Genomic DNA, 16,218 nt, shown 5'->3' with positions numbered 1-16,218 from the left:
TGATTAAGTAAATTAGAAGTATGGGTCCAATGGACCAAAGACATAAGCATTAGGGATCCAATGAATTCATGGATCAAAGTATAACCCAACAAAGGAAGTTTTAATTCCATTTAATGTGGACAAGTCCAAGTGATACAAAGAAAGCTCTATATGATAAAGTAAAGTCCAATAAGGTAAATGAAACCCAAATCAAGTTAAAGCCCAAAGTAAGGCCATGACATAATAAACCTAAAGAAGTACTATATGACTAGGAATTAAATTAGAATTCTTTCCCTACAAGCAAGAAGCCCACGGTTTTACTAGAGAAAACAAGCTCTAAGAAGTCAATTTAAAGTGTCATAAAATCATGGAAAAATAGGCACAAATTAGGTCAGGTTAATAGGTTAAAGGTCCATAATCTTAAGGAATAAATCATGGTCCAAAATTAAAGGAAATATTATCCTTCCAAGCATTTAAAATCCGCGGCCTAGGTGTAGGAAATGAATTTGATTTTATTTGATTTTCAAGCCATTAAATGCAAATCGAATTTCCTTAAGTCAAGCCAGTCAAATTCCTTTAAACAAGGAAGTTAGGATTATGATGATTAGTAGTCAATCACTTTCCCTAAATCAAGCAAATTGATGACAATATGTCAATCAATCAAATAATTCTGTTTCTTAAATCAAGGAAGCAACCTTTATGACGATTAGTCACACCTCATCAATCCCTTAAATCAAGGGAGCAACTTTTAATGACGATTAGTCACACATCATCAATTCCTTAAATCAAGCAATCAATAAATTTCCTTAATCAAGGAAATTGACATCATGTTCTTGTCCCTAAATTAAGCAATCTAACCTATGACAACAAATCACCACCTTACTCTCATTTAATGTGATCGAAACCTACCAGCAATCAAGTAATGGCAAGGCTTCTAGGTTGCCTATTTGAACAAGCTTTAGTCTCTCCTTTTTCCCTCTATAGCCGCGACACTACCAAAGGAAAGAACAAAGAGTTTAGTTCATTTTGTGAAGTCCATGAATGCTTCGAAATGGTGAGTGTGTTAGTGAGAAATACCTAATTGTTCCAAGATCAAATACAAGCCTGGATCTTAGCCCTTCTTCCTAACAATTCCACCGAAGAACCCTTCATCTCTAAGCAAGAAAATCCCTCTTCCCCTCTCTTTAAGCTTGCGGCCTTGTATGTTCAAGGAGGAAGGAAGTTCATTCAAGAAGATTCAAAGTAGTCAAAGGTCAAGAAGTGTTTCCTTAAGTCGTTGATCATCATCAAAGGTAAGCCTATGAACCTTCTTGGTTAGGAATGACATGTAAAAGCATGAAAGTGATATCCTAAGTATATGATCCCTAGAAGGCCGAACCATGTATGATAATTATAAGCATGAAGAGATGTTTAAATGATATGAAAGATGATGAAATGATGATGTTAGATTAGCATGTTTAGTAGCCTAGGTTCTAAATCAATTTTGCATGATCATAACCTTAGTTGGCCGAATATATAAGATGATGTTTTGAATGATGCTCTAGGATTTAAATATGATAAATTATCAATAATGTTAGAAGCATGTTTTAGAAGTAATCCCTTAGGTATTTTAGGGCAATAAGGCCGAATGGTATGTAGCTAAAAGAGGTTTTATTTGATTAATGTTGAAAGGATCTAACCATGTTAAGTTAATAATATAATTGAAAGCATGTCTTAAAAATTATATTCCTAGATGTTTATCTATGGTGGCCGAACCTATACATGCCTAGAATGAAATCTTTAATAATTCTATTAAGTGTTATGATGACCTAATAATGTCCTAAAACCTACACAAGTGGGTAAGTAAGCAAAACAACTCCTCTAGGTAATTAAACCTGCAAAGCCGAGACCTATACATGGATAAAACACAAATGTTGAATGTTATATAAGTTACTAAAAGATGATATGATGATGTTAGGGAGTCAAGGGAGCAAACAGGCAAGTAAAGAGATCAAAAGTTGAAAGTATACAAGTAAAGAACGACAAGTACTGTAAGTGTTTACAGTTGTTGAAGTAATCTCTCTATGTATGCCACCATTATGAAACTATGATAAGTTATGGTCTGACTGCAATATGTTTATAGTGCTTTGCATTATGTGATTATGATATTTTTGAAACTTAAAACCATGCTATTAAATGTTGGCCTGTGCACTGATACTCCAGTTGCAACCTGACGAGGACTCTGGGTATCTCCGTAAGTCCGTAAAAGCCGGCAGGAATATGATGATGATGATGATGGCATGATATTTTTATATGATGATGTTAAATGTTCCATTTTGTATTGTTATTATAAACTGTTGCAGGAGTAAGCGTCATAGTTGGAGAATGCTCCAGCTGTGAACCTTACTGAGATTTTCCCCAAAATCTCACCCCCCTTGACCACCCATTTCAGGAAAAGATGAAAGAAAGTAATAAGAAAGTTATGTGGGAAAGAAAGGGTAAGAGACTGGTACGTAAAGAAGAAGAAACTCCACCTACCTGGGAAGAGAAACTAAAGGATCTAACTGATAGAGGCCTATGGACTGAGGCTATGAAATTATTAATAGAAGCTTTTCCACATTATGATTTCGATGAAGCACTAAGTACACAATGGCTAGAGGAACCACAACCACATTATGACTGGGCTTATGATGCGGCATAAATTATGTTTTTATTTATGATTAGTTAATCTTTTTGGGATTACATTAAATAATGTTTAGTGTTATTTATTTTATATTGACGTTTTAACGCTTTTAATTTTATATGGAATAAGTATGGTTATGTGTTTCCATTCCGCACTCTGATATTTGCATTCGTAAAGTTAAATTTAGACTTCCGCGCGTTGAATGCATGATGAAGGTGCACCCTATATGTATTTACATTTGGGGTGTTACATTTATGGTATCAGAGCAAAATTTCGGATTAGGATGGAACACTAACCATTTGCTGTATCTATGTACAGCAAGATGCCTCCACGAAGAACCCTTACGCAAGATATACAAGGACAAATTAACACGTTGCGGGACACCATCACCCAATTACAAACCAACACGGGAGATATGTTTCAGAATATAATGAATGAGATCAGAAGGAACCCAAATGCTAATGCAAACAATAACGGAGCAAGCGGCTCGGGAACAGGAGCCTGGGGTCATGGTGAAGGACCCCGACCTCCTCTAGGAAACGGTGCGGCAGGTCAAGATAACCAAGGACTACTGTTGACGTTTAGAAAGCACAAACCACCCTCCTTTCAAGGAAGTCCTGACTCAATGGCAGCTGTACAATGGCTGCAAGCAATGGACAAGATTTTTCGAGTTATCCAATGCACCGACGATCAGAAGGTGCTATTCTCGACGTACATGCTGGAAGGAGATGCTCACCACTGGTGGGCGAATGCGTCCCAACCGTTGGAAATGCAGAATGCGGTTATAACTTGGGCCGTGTTCGAGGAAATGTTCTTGGAGAAATACTTTCCGATGTCAATCCGGGATAGTAAACAAGGAGAATTTGACAAACTGGTTCAAGGAACGATGACGGTGGACCAGTATCATGCTAAGTTTAATGAGTTACTAAGATTGGCAACGTACAGAGGAGCAATGCCTTTACCAGACTTTCTGATGGCGAAGTTTCAAAGGGGTCTGAATCCCAGAATTGCTGAGCTAGTAGCCGGCAACGACCCATGTGACTTTCCAACCCTAATCAATCGATGCAGAAGAGTGGAAGCTATTGGCCAACAGAAGAAACCCGTGGAAGCTAGCGGGAATGGTTATAAAGGAAAGGATGGACCATGGCGAGGAAACAACGGAGGAAAGCCCTGGCAGCCCAGGCGAGATGAGAACAAGTTCAAGAGACCCGGAAACTACCGGGGAAACAACAGCCACAACAACAAACCTCCGAACTGTCCAAAATGCAAGAAGCCCCATTACGGTAACTGTCTAAGTGGAACCCCAAACTGCTACAAGTGTGGAAAAGAAGGACACTATGTCAAGAACTGTCCACTATGGGGAAACCAACAAGCAACAGAAGAAGCACCAAGGATGGGCAGAGTTTACACCCTCGATCAACACACGGCAGACCAGGCAGCTGAACTGGTCAAAGGTTCGATCTATATTTGCCATGAAAATTTAGATGTACTATTTGATTCTGGTGCTACGAATTCTTTTGTCGCCAATTATGTGGCGAAAGCGTACGATTTATTTACTGATAGACTGCAAGTACCTATGCGGATCATGACCGCGACGGGAAAAGTTGCTAAGGCGTACCTACTATGTAGAGACGTCGCATTTATCTATGAAGGAAAGAAGTACAAACAGGACTTCATAGTCCTCCCACTAGAGAAGATCAATGTGATTCTAGGGATGGACTGGCTCGCCAAGCAGCGAGTGGTGATTGACTGCAGCAATCGCAGTTTGATTATCGGCAAAGAAGGAGCGGAAGAAAACTCAGCGCCTGAAACAGGAGAATGCTCCATGATGATGATGGGAACTCTTGTAGGAGAAGAAGAGATACCACTGTCCAACATTCTAGTGGTTAAGGAGTTTGAGGATGTTTTTCCCGATGATATCACCAATTTCCCTCCAGAACGAGAGGTACAATTTTCAATTGAGCTAGTACCGGGAACTGGGCCAATTTCAATTGCGCCCTACCGTATGTCACCACTTGAACTTGTGGAATTAAAGAAGCAATTGGAAGACTTAATAAAGAAAAATTTTATCAGACCCAGTGTGTCTCCATGGGGAGCGCCAATATTATTTGTGAAGAAGAAGGACGGGTCAATGAGACTATGCACGGATTACCGACAGCTCAACAAGGTTACTGTGAAGAACAAGTACCCACTGCCTCGTATTGAGGACTTAATTGATCAGCTAAGAGGTGCAAGAGTATTTTCAAAGATCGATCTCCGATCAGGATATCATCAGATCTGGATCAAGCCGGAAGACGTTCCGAAGACAGCATTCAGATCAAGATATGGGCACTACGAGTACCTGGTCATTCCTTTCGGACTGACAAATGCCCCAGCAGTGTTCATGAGGTATATGAATCAAATATTCAAACCTTATCTGGATCAATTTGTTGTCGTGTTTATCGATGACATATTGATATACTCAAAGAGCAAGGAGGAGCATGAGGAGCATCTGAGAATCGTGCTGCAAATATTACGGGACAAACAGCTATACGCCAAACCCTCCAAATGTGAATTTTGGCTGCCCGAGATTCAATTCCTTGGGCATGTGATATCAGATAAAGGAGTAGCGGTGGACCCCAGTAAAATCAAAGCAGTAGTTGACTGGGAGCGACCCAAGACGGTCACAGAGATAAGAAGCTTTCTTGGATTGGCAGGGTATTATAGAAGATTTATTGAAGGATTCTCGAAGCGGGTGTTACCACTCACCCGATTGACAAGGAAGGAAGTCCCTTTTGTGTGGACTGATGAATGCGAAGTTTGCTTTCAGGAGTTAAAGAAGATGCTGACGACAGCCCCAGTGCTGACATTACCAAACCCTGAAGAACCATTTGAAGTTTATTGTGATGCCTCAAAGATGGGTTTGGGATGTGTGCTTATGCAAAATGGCAGACCAGTCGCGTACGCATCTCGACAGTTGAAGTCACATGAAGAGAATTATCCCACTCATGATCTTGAGTTGGCAGCAATCGTATTTGCTTTGAAGATATGGCGTCATCACTTATACGGTGCTACTACGACAGTATATAGTGACCACAAAAGCCTCAAGTACTTATTTGATCAGAAGGAGCTGAACATGAGATAGCGCCGATGGATGGAATTCCTGAAAGATTATGACTTTGAACTAAAGTATCATCCCGGCAAGGCGAATGTAGTTGCTGATGCCTTGAGCAGAAAAGTCAGAGGAATTGCAAGTATGATGATAGCCGAACAACAATTGATTGAAGATTTCCGAGATTTAAATCTCGCAGTGGTAAACAGTGAATGCGGACAGGAATATTACGCAGTACAAATCCAAGATGAACTCTTAGAGAGGATCAAGGAAGCCCAACAAGCCGTAGATTGTTTGAAACGGTTAAGAAATCAACCTGGAGTTAGTTTAAATCAACAAGGTATAATTACCTTTCAAGGGAAAATTGTCGTCCCTACACGACTCTTGATAGATGAAGTGATGGAAATAGCCCACAAGAGTCAGTACTCGATTCACCCAGGAGCCACCAAAATGTACGCAGACATGAAGAATAATTTCTGGTGGAAAGGAATGAAGAGAGATGTTGGAAGATTCGTAAGCAAATGTATGGTGTGCCAGAAAGTAAAGATAGAGCATCAACGACCAGCGGGCACCCTACAGTCCTTGCATATTCCCGAATGGAAATGGCAAAGTATTTCTATGGACTTTGTAACCAGTCTACCCAGAACTCAAGCAGGCTACGATGCCATCTGGGTAGTGGTCGACAGATTGACCAAGTCAGCACACTTTATACCGGTGAAAGGAACGTACACGGCAGAGAAGCTGGCTCAAATTTATGTGAAGGAGATTGTAAGACTGCAAGGAGTACCAGAAAGTATAATCAGTGATCGGGATCCTAAGTTTACATCCCGATTCTGGTATTCATTACAGCAGGCGTTGGGAACTCAATTACGATTGAGTACGGCGTACCATCCGCAGACAGACGGACAGACTGAAAGAACAATACAGACACTGGAAGACATGTTAAGAGCTTGCGCTTTAGAAAGAGAAGGTTGTTGGGATCAGTATCTGCCTTTGGCAGAATTTTCTTACAACAACAGTCATCATGCAAGTATAGGAATGGCCCCGTATGAAGCTCTGTATGGAAGAAGGTGTCGAACACCTGTATGCTGGGAAGAAGTGGGCGATAAAGAAATGTTTGGGCCAGATATGGTGAACGAAACAACTAAGCAGATAAAGATGATTCGTGACAGGATGCAGGAGGCTCAGGACAGACAAAAGAGTTATTATGATTTGAAGCACCGACCCCTAGACTTTGAAGTAGGGGAACATGTATTTGTTAAGCTCTCTCCTATTACAGGTATTGGAAGAGCACTCGGTGTAAGAAAGTTAAGTCCGCGTTATATCGGTCCTTATCAGATTCTGAAAAGGGTGGGGCCGGTAGCTTATCAGTTGGCATTACCTCCAAATTTGGCAAATCTTCACGATGTATTTCATGTTAGCCAATTGAAGAAATATGTAGCCGATCCCTCACATGTTGTATTACCGGATGAAGTGGAAGTACGACCTAATTTGAAGATCCCGGTGGTACCAATCAAGATTCTGGATAGAGAAGATAAGCAGCTTCGCAGCAAGGTGATACCCATGGTAAAAGTGCAATGGCAAGGAAGGACTCCCGAAGAAGGAACTTGGGAGCGAGAAGATGAGATTAGACAGAAGTACCCCGAGTTATAGTAATTTTCGGGACGAAAATTTTATTAGTGGGGGAGGATATAACAACCCTAAATATTGTATCATGATTAATGAAGAATTATGATAATTAATAAACGAGACATTTCAGATGAAATAGTTTATGATTAAGTAAATTAGAAGTATGGGTCCAATGGACCAAAGACATAAGCATTAGGGATCCAATGAATTCATGGATCAAAGTATAACCCAACAAAGGAAGTTTTAATTCCATTTAATGTGGACAAGTCCAAGTGATACAAAGAAAGCTCTATATGATAAAGTAAAGTCCAATAAGGTAAATGAAACCCAAATCAAGTTAAAGCCCAAAGTAAGGCCATGACATAATAAACCTAAAGAAGTACTATATGACTAGGAATTAAATTAGAATTCTTTCCCTACAAGCAAGAAGCCCACGGTTTTACTAGAGAAAACAAGCTCTAAGAAGTCAATTTAAAGTGTCATAAAATCATGGAAAAATAGGCACAAATTAGGTCAGGTTAATAGGTTAAAGGTCCATAATCTTAAGGAATAAATCATGGTCCAAAATTAAAGGAAATCTTTTCCTTCCAAGCATTTAAAATCCGCGGCCTAGGTGTAGGAAATGAATTTGATTTTATTTGATTTTCAAGCCATTAAATGCAAATCGAATTTCCTTAAGTCAAGCCAGTCAAATTCCTTTAAACAAGGAAGTTAGGATTATGATGATTAGTAGTCAATCACTTTCCCTAAATCAAGCAAATTGATGACAATATGTCAATCAATCAAATAATTCTGTTTCTTAAATCAAGGAAGCAACCTTTATGACGATTAGTCACACCTCATCAATCCCTTAAATCAAGGGAGCAACTTTTAATGACGATTAGTCACAAATCATCAATTCCTTAAATCAAGCAATCACTAAATTTCCTTAATCAAGGAAATTGACATCATGTTCTTGTCCCTAAATTAAGCAATCTAACCTATGACAACAAATCACCACCTTACTCTCATTTAATGTGATCGAAACCTACCAGCAATCAAGTAATGGCAAGGCTTCTAGGTTGCCTATTTGAACAAGCTTTAGTCTCTCCTTTTTCCCTCTATAGCCGCGACACTACCAAAGGAAAGAACAAAGAGTTTAGTTCATTTTGTGAAGTCCATGAATGCTTCGAAATGGTGAGTGTGTTAGTGAGAAATACCTAATTGTTCCAAGATCAAATACAAGCCTGGATCTTAGCCCTTCTTCCTAACAATTCCACCGAAGAACCCTTCATCTCTAAGCAAGAAAATCCCTCTTCCCCTCTCTTTAAGCTTGCGGCCTTGTATGTTCAAGGAGGAAGGAAGTTCATTCAAGAAGATTCAAAGTAGTCAAAGGTCAAGAAGTGTTTCCTTAAGTCGTTGATCATCATCAAAGGTAAGCCTATGAACCTTCTTGGTTAGGAATGACATGTAAAAGCATGAAAGTGATATCCTAAGTATATGATCCCTAGAAGGCCGAACCATGTATGATAATTATAAGCATGAAGAGATGTTTAAATGATATGAAAGATGATGAAATGATGATGTTAGATTAGCATGTTTAGTAGCCTAGGTTCTAAATCAATTTTGCATGATCATAACCTTAGTTGGCCGAATATATAAGATGATGTTTTGAATGATGCTCTAGGATTTAAATATGATAAATTATCAATAATGTTAGAAGCATGTTTTAGAAGTAATCCCTTAGGTATTTTAGGGCAATAAGGCCGAATGGTATGTAGCTAAAAGAGGTTTTATTTGATTAATGTTGAAAGGATCTAACCATGTTAAGTTAATAATATAATTGAAAGCATGTTTTAAAAATTATATTCCTAGATGTTTATCTATGGTGGCCGAACCTATACATGCCTAGAATGAAATCTTTAATAATTCTATTAAGTGTTATGATGACCTAATAATGTCCTAAAACCTACACAAGTGGGTAAGTAAGCAAAACAACTCCTCTAGGTAATTAAACCTGCAAAGCCGAGACCTATACATGGATAAAACACAAATGTTGAATGTTATATAAGTTACTAAAAGATGATATGATGATGTTAGGGAGTCAAGGGAGCAAACAGGCAAGTAAGAGATCAAAAGTTGAAAGTATACAAGTAAAGAACGACAAGTACTGTAAGTGTTTACAGTTGTTGAAGTAATCTCTCTATGTATGCCACCATTATGAAACTATGATAAGTTATGGTCTGACTGCAATATGTTTATAGTGCTTTACATTATGTGATTATGATATTTTTGAAACTTAAAACCATGCTATTAAATGTTGGCCTGTGCACTGATACTCCAGTTGCAACCTGACGAGGACTCTGGGTATCTCCGTAAGTCCGTAAAAGCCGGCAGGAATATGATGATGATGATGATGGCATGATATTTTTATATGATGATGTTAAATGTTCCATTTTGTATTGTTATTATAAACTGTTGCAGGAGTAAGCGTCATAGTTGGAGAATGCTCCAGCTGTGAACCTTACTGAGATTTTCCCCAAAATCTCACCCCCCTTGACCACCCATTTCAGGAAAAGATGAAAGAAAGTAATAAGAAAGTTATGTGGGAAAGAAAGGGTAAGAGACTGGTACGTAAAGAAGAAGAAACTCCACCTACCTGGGAAGAGAAACTAAAGGATCTAACAGATAGAGGCCTATGGACTGAGGCTATGAAATTATTAATAGAAGCTTTTCCACATTATGATTTCGATGAAGCACTAAGTACACAATGGCTAGAGGAACCACAACCACATTATGATTGGGCTTATGATGCGGCATAAATTATGTTTTTATTTACGATTAGTTAATCTTTTTGGGATTACATTAAATAATGTTTAGTGTTATTTATTTTGTATTGACGTTTTAACGCTTTTAATTTTATATGGAATAAGTATGGTTATGTGTTTCCATTCCGCACTCTGATATTTGCATTCGTAAAGTTTAAATTTAGACTTCCGCGCGTTGAATGCATGATGAAGGTGCACCCTATATGTATTTACATTTGGGGTGTTACAGCTCTACCAGCCCTCATCTTAATCATGAAGGCATGCATCATATCCTGATTATTTTTCATCAGGTTTTCAGTCATTGTCCTATTCGCAGCAGTCTCCGCCTACAGAGCATTCAGAACTACAATAATCGGATCTGGTGCTAGAAGACCTGCACCTCAAGTTCCACGGCGACCTCGAGCCCTACTCATTATATCTGTACATGTAACACAAAGGAATGAGTTGATCAGACCCACACTGAGGAATCACATATACATTAATCATAAATAGTTCACAGACAGCTATGCAACACAAAATACAATTATACATCATCAGAGTTCCCTAGTAAAACTGCTCTGATACCATAAAATGTAACAGCCCATTGTACACCGGTACTGTTAACATTAATTATGATATTAAGCGCAGCTACAATCACAACAATTCATTTATAAAAATGCGAGTAAACTTTTTCCATTTTATTATGCGAGCATTTAAAACAATAATAAAGCGTAATAAATAAAAGCTATCGCCGTAACTGTAAAATCTTTGTGAAATAATTATTTAAAATACTTTTATATCATATATTACTTCTCTCAAGTCACTAAAGGGTTCCCATAAACCCACTTAGCTAAAATATCATTTTTACGTTTTCTACCTATCCGAACATGGTTCGGTCTTTTAATTTCAGCGGACAAACCGCATTCTACAAGCCTCTCATCTTTCAGTATGTTATTCTTGACTTAATTACCTTTTTAGGAAGCTATCACATGAGTCATAAAGTTCTCTTTTTCTCCGGATATCGCCGTTTGAAGTTGAAAAAGCAGATCTGCCAGCCAATCTCAAACCGACTCCAAACAGCCTTCACTCAATCAATTATTTTGGAAAATACACTAAACCAATTGATCTCAAAATTTTAGACAGTAAACTAGACACCTCAAGATTCAATTTGACATATCATACACCTAATTTGACCAGGAAACGAAGCGGGAATAAATTTCCCAAACTCGCCCCAGAACAGCCACAAGTGCAGTGGCCATATGAGCAGTCCGTGCTCTCTGCCTTCTACAGGCCGACTTCCAACCCATAATTTTTGAAAATTTTAACATAAGATAGAGAACATCACAAGCGTATGGCATGTCCCTATCGGACTTCTGTGGAGGGAGACATGCTCTCCCAAAGTTCACCTAAATTCTGCCAATTTCTAAAAATTTTGCCAAAGTTTACTTTGTTTTTCCAATAAATCCCATATTTGCAAATGTATTCTCTAACCTTAATTTGTACCTAATAATCATGGGTGCCACGCAAGGATCAGCAATGCCTTGGTGCTCTAATAACCCTTCACAGTTTATATTCAATTTGCTCAAAATACATAATCAATGATTACTTTTTTCAAGTTAACTAATTTCAATCACAAAGGTCCAATTGCATGCATTCTTTGAATCATAAATCATCATTCACATCCTAGAATAGGCCTATTGCCCTTTCATCATATTACATATTTCAAAGTTACACCAGTTCTTCATATTACAATTTACAACTTCTCAAATAGACATATTACAATTTACATTGCCATAATTTCAAATGAACATAATAATCAACCACTAAACTTAGCCAAAAGAGACATGAACAAAATGACAATATGAATGGTCCTAGCTCACCATAATGTTCATGTCCTAAGTCTAGCCTAGGCCCAATGGCCACCAAAATGCAAAATTAGAAAGAGTCATCGTGCTTAACCTATGGGCTTCTTGCCCGCCGCCCCAACACCACTGCTACCACCTGAAATAAAGTCCCCAAAGCGGGGTGAGATATACAGATATATCTCAGTAACCCAGAGGTTTTGGAGAAAACTCCATCCCATGGCTCACTTCGATGCATATAAACAATATAACATAACATTTGAAAACGAGATAAAGCAAGGGATTTAGTGAAGTAGGGAAGCATAGGGAAACAAAATACGATGAAGCTGTAATGGTCAATGCCATAACCATGCAACGTCCAGCCTATTGGCCTCGGCATATAGCCTACGGGTTTCAAACCAAGGAGTGTTCCCAGAACATCAACCAAGGCACCCTCCATCCATAACCACCCGAGACTTCCTAGTGTGCTCCTCTACGGATCACACACCACGACCCCAGGTCAACTGGAACTCCCTCACGGAGACCTATCCAGTGGAAGTCCGTAACGCCCGAGGGCAAACTGTGTACTGGCCAGAGACACGGTACATCCTATGTACCACAACACATACAATATGCATGAATATGTTATCCTATATTATTCACATACATTTCCTACCATTACCCTCAACGGGCATGGTGGAACACACACGGGGATTAAACCCTAGTACCAAGGGATTACCTTAATAATCACCTTTCACAGCTCCAATGCAATAAGTCTCCGAGCTAGGTACAATAGAAATGCCTATACATAGGACATTCCCAATTTACTTTCCATTCACCAACCCATGAAAGTTATCAAGCATATATACATGGTTCACGAGTACTTACCACAATCCCTTTGGTCCGGGACCAAGGGCAACCCACCGAGCTCACGGTTCAGTGTTCAAATTCGCGGGAGGCAACCTACAATGATCACACGAGGATCATCAGTACACAGTGCAATCAACCAAGATTACAAAACGTCAAAATCCTCCCATCCCACTAGCTAGGATCAATCTGATACATACCAAAATACTTTAATACACATTGAAAATCCAACAAAACAACTTCTACCTATTTAACCAAGACAAGGTCGAAGCATAGGCATAACCAAGGATTTACACATTTCATCAATTTTCTACCAACTCACTCATGACTTCACCACTTAGATCACTTAATATACACTTCATAACATCATCTATACAATTAGAAACCAAAGTCCACTTAATTATACATTATACAGCTGAAATGGCCTATTTCAAGGTTCATGATTTTCTTTCAAAGTATAACCATGTTTTTATGACTTGAACCATCAACAAATCATCCAACAACTTTAATTCCATTTAGACATATTCACAAACACTTAGACTACCACTTATAGATCACATGACCGATGCACTCTTTGCATTTTAAGTCAATCCATAATTTGTTTTTCAACTTCAATCCAAAGGATTCATCAACAACAATCATTGAAGACTTGAATGTCGTCAATAAAACATCAAGCCACAACATATTTAAATGACAAAACTCCATCCAAAGTCAGCCCCTAACATGCTTGACCTAAATTTAAAATTAAAGAAATAAACCATTAAATAATAGGTTTAGTACCTTATATGACTTTTAGAAGAATAATGGATCATTTCCCATCAATTAAACACTCAAAACAGTCCACTCATGGTCATGGGCAGCAGCTAGGTCGCAAGGAAAAGAAGGAAGAATCAGCCACATCGCATCCCTCTCTAGGTGAAAAGAGACTAGGTTATATTCCTAAGGTCAAGGGCATTAATTTTAATGAAGATAACTTAAGTGTTTCATGGACTAAAACTAGATTAAATGGGCTTGACAAATCCTCACATGGAGTCTCTCCTTTCCTCTATTATAAGCTACTGGTCGATAGAGGTAGAAAAGAAAATGGACCGACTTTTTTGTTTAAAACAAATAAGGACTTTACTTTATTCTTTTCTTTTGATTCCACCACCCTGTTACTTAATTTATATTGATTATAAAAATCACTTATCAATCTAATGAAGCAAAGGCTAGCGGGATTTGTCACAGCATCACCGACTTGGGAACCAAAAGGGATTTCCATTTAGTTTATGTTTTCTTCTAAATAACTTAATGTATACATTATTTTTATTTAATTGTTTTTCTTTAACTTTTCAACGCCTTTTTTTTTTTTTTTTGCTTAATTCACATTTGTCAATTCCTATCAATCTTCATCAATTAATTTAAAGATAGGGACGTGGGCAGCAAGCACAAAATAGCCAATCAAGTAAAATTAATTGGTAAAGAGGTTAACAACAATTTGTTAATTTACCGTTTTACGTATTTTGACCCCTTTAGTCCTCATTTAATATATTAATATATATTTTAGAAATGTGAGGTGTTATAGTACAAGACATTCTAGATGCCATCAATTATCGTTCATTTCCCACCACACTAAAAGAAGTAGCTTTGAGGTGGTATTCAACTCTACCACAAACTCCATCCACAATGAGAAAGACCTTTCAAACCACTTTTTAGTACAATTCGCTACAAGTAAGGCACAGTATAAATCCACACATGCCTTGAAAGTAGTCAAACAAGGTTCCCGAGAATCTCTACGGGACTATTGAACATATTTTTTGATTAAGTCCTAATAGTTAGAGACTTGGACCCACAAGTTTGACTGCATCACATCACTAACAATTTTTAAGATGGATCATTTTCCACTTCTTTGGCAAAACAAAAACCAAAGACTGTTGAAGAGCTTATGGCGAGATCAGAAAAGTACATTAATCTTGAAGACTATAGGCAACCCCGTGCTGATCATGGACAGAAACCAGAGATAAATGATCACAAAAAAGACTTTAGAGAAGATTTCAAAAACCCCAAGAAGTTTAAGGATTACACTCCATTGAACATATTTTAATCCCACGTACTCAAGGAAGTACTACGTACAACATTCTTGAACGTCGTAAAACCTTCACCCATTCAAAAAAGTGATAACTCAGATAGATCCAAGTATTGTGATTTCTATGAAGATTATGGCCATGTAACAAAAGAATACTTTGATCTCAGAAATACCATTGAATCCCTAATCCAAGATGGGAAACTGAAGCAATTCACCTAGAGCTGCAAAAAATAGCCCGAATATTAAAAGCGAGATAGAAGTCTTGACTAGGATAAGAACCCTACTAGGAGGTATCATAATGAAAGGAGAAATTACATGCCTACGAACTACATATGAGATGGTTGTTACTGCGAGAGATCTTCCTTCACGAGATGAGATGCTAAGAACAACAAATAGTGCAACAAGAACATCTTGCATAACAACAACTTCCCAACAATGCCAAAGGAGTTTTGGGAATGATTTCAAGAGGATCAGCTAGAGGAGGAGAATCTTACTCCCAAAGAAAAAAGGTATCTAAATTCTATCATGATGGTATCAAGCCATGAACCACATCAAAGAAAGACCTCACCAATAACCTTTGATGAGGATGACTTTGGCAACATTGTCCGATGATCCCCTAGTAGTTACAACATTCATAGAGAATCTTCAAGTGAAAGGAGTATCCATTGATAACGGAAGCTCGGCCAATATCATATTTTTGTAGAAGCTTTCAAAGGCATCAGCATCTTAGAGGAAGACATAACTCAATGCCTGACAGGATTGCTAGGATTCTTAGAAGAATACGTGTAGGCCAAAGGCACGATGGAATTTCAGGTCATTTTCGGGATCATCCCAGGGCAAAAATATTAGAATTGAATATCCATACAGATGCAAGAGACAACCATACTTGTGTATCTACAAAAAAAATTTCTTTTCTATTCTTGCTTTCTTGCTCTTTTTCTTTTTCTCTTGATCTACATTTCATACAAACTATCAAAGGCTACTTATAAGCTATAAAAATGACAAACATAACTCCACACATAACACCCTCATTACTTTATAACTGACATAACTGACACAAGAAACTAAAAAACCAAAACTGCTAAAAAACGAACATTTAAAATTTATCCCAAGAAAACTCCCCCATAAATTTTAAATTCTTCTTCATCAATCAGATCAAACCGTCCAGGTAGATATTTCGCTATAAAGGCTATTTGAAAATTCTTCCACATGTTATTAAAAAAATGTGGTGTGAGCTCACTTATTGTGGTTTATCGCTTGGTCCATGGATGTATCCCTTGCAATGGGTTTTGGGCTCC

The sequence above is a fragment of the Gastrolobium bilobum genome, unplaced genomic scaffold, assembly GCF_033153095.1.
Source record: "Gastrolobium bilobum isolate Gb01-03AN ecotype WA unplaced genomic scaffold, APGP_CSIRO_Gbil_v1 utg14888, whole genome shotgun sequence".
Lineage (NCBI taxonomy): Eukaryota > Viridiplantae > Streptophyta > Magnoliopsida > Fabales > Fabaceae > Gastrolobium > Gastrolobium bilobum.
The sequence above is the reverse complement of the archived record's forward strand: the minus strand, read 5'-3'. Positions refer to the sequence as shown.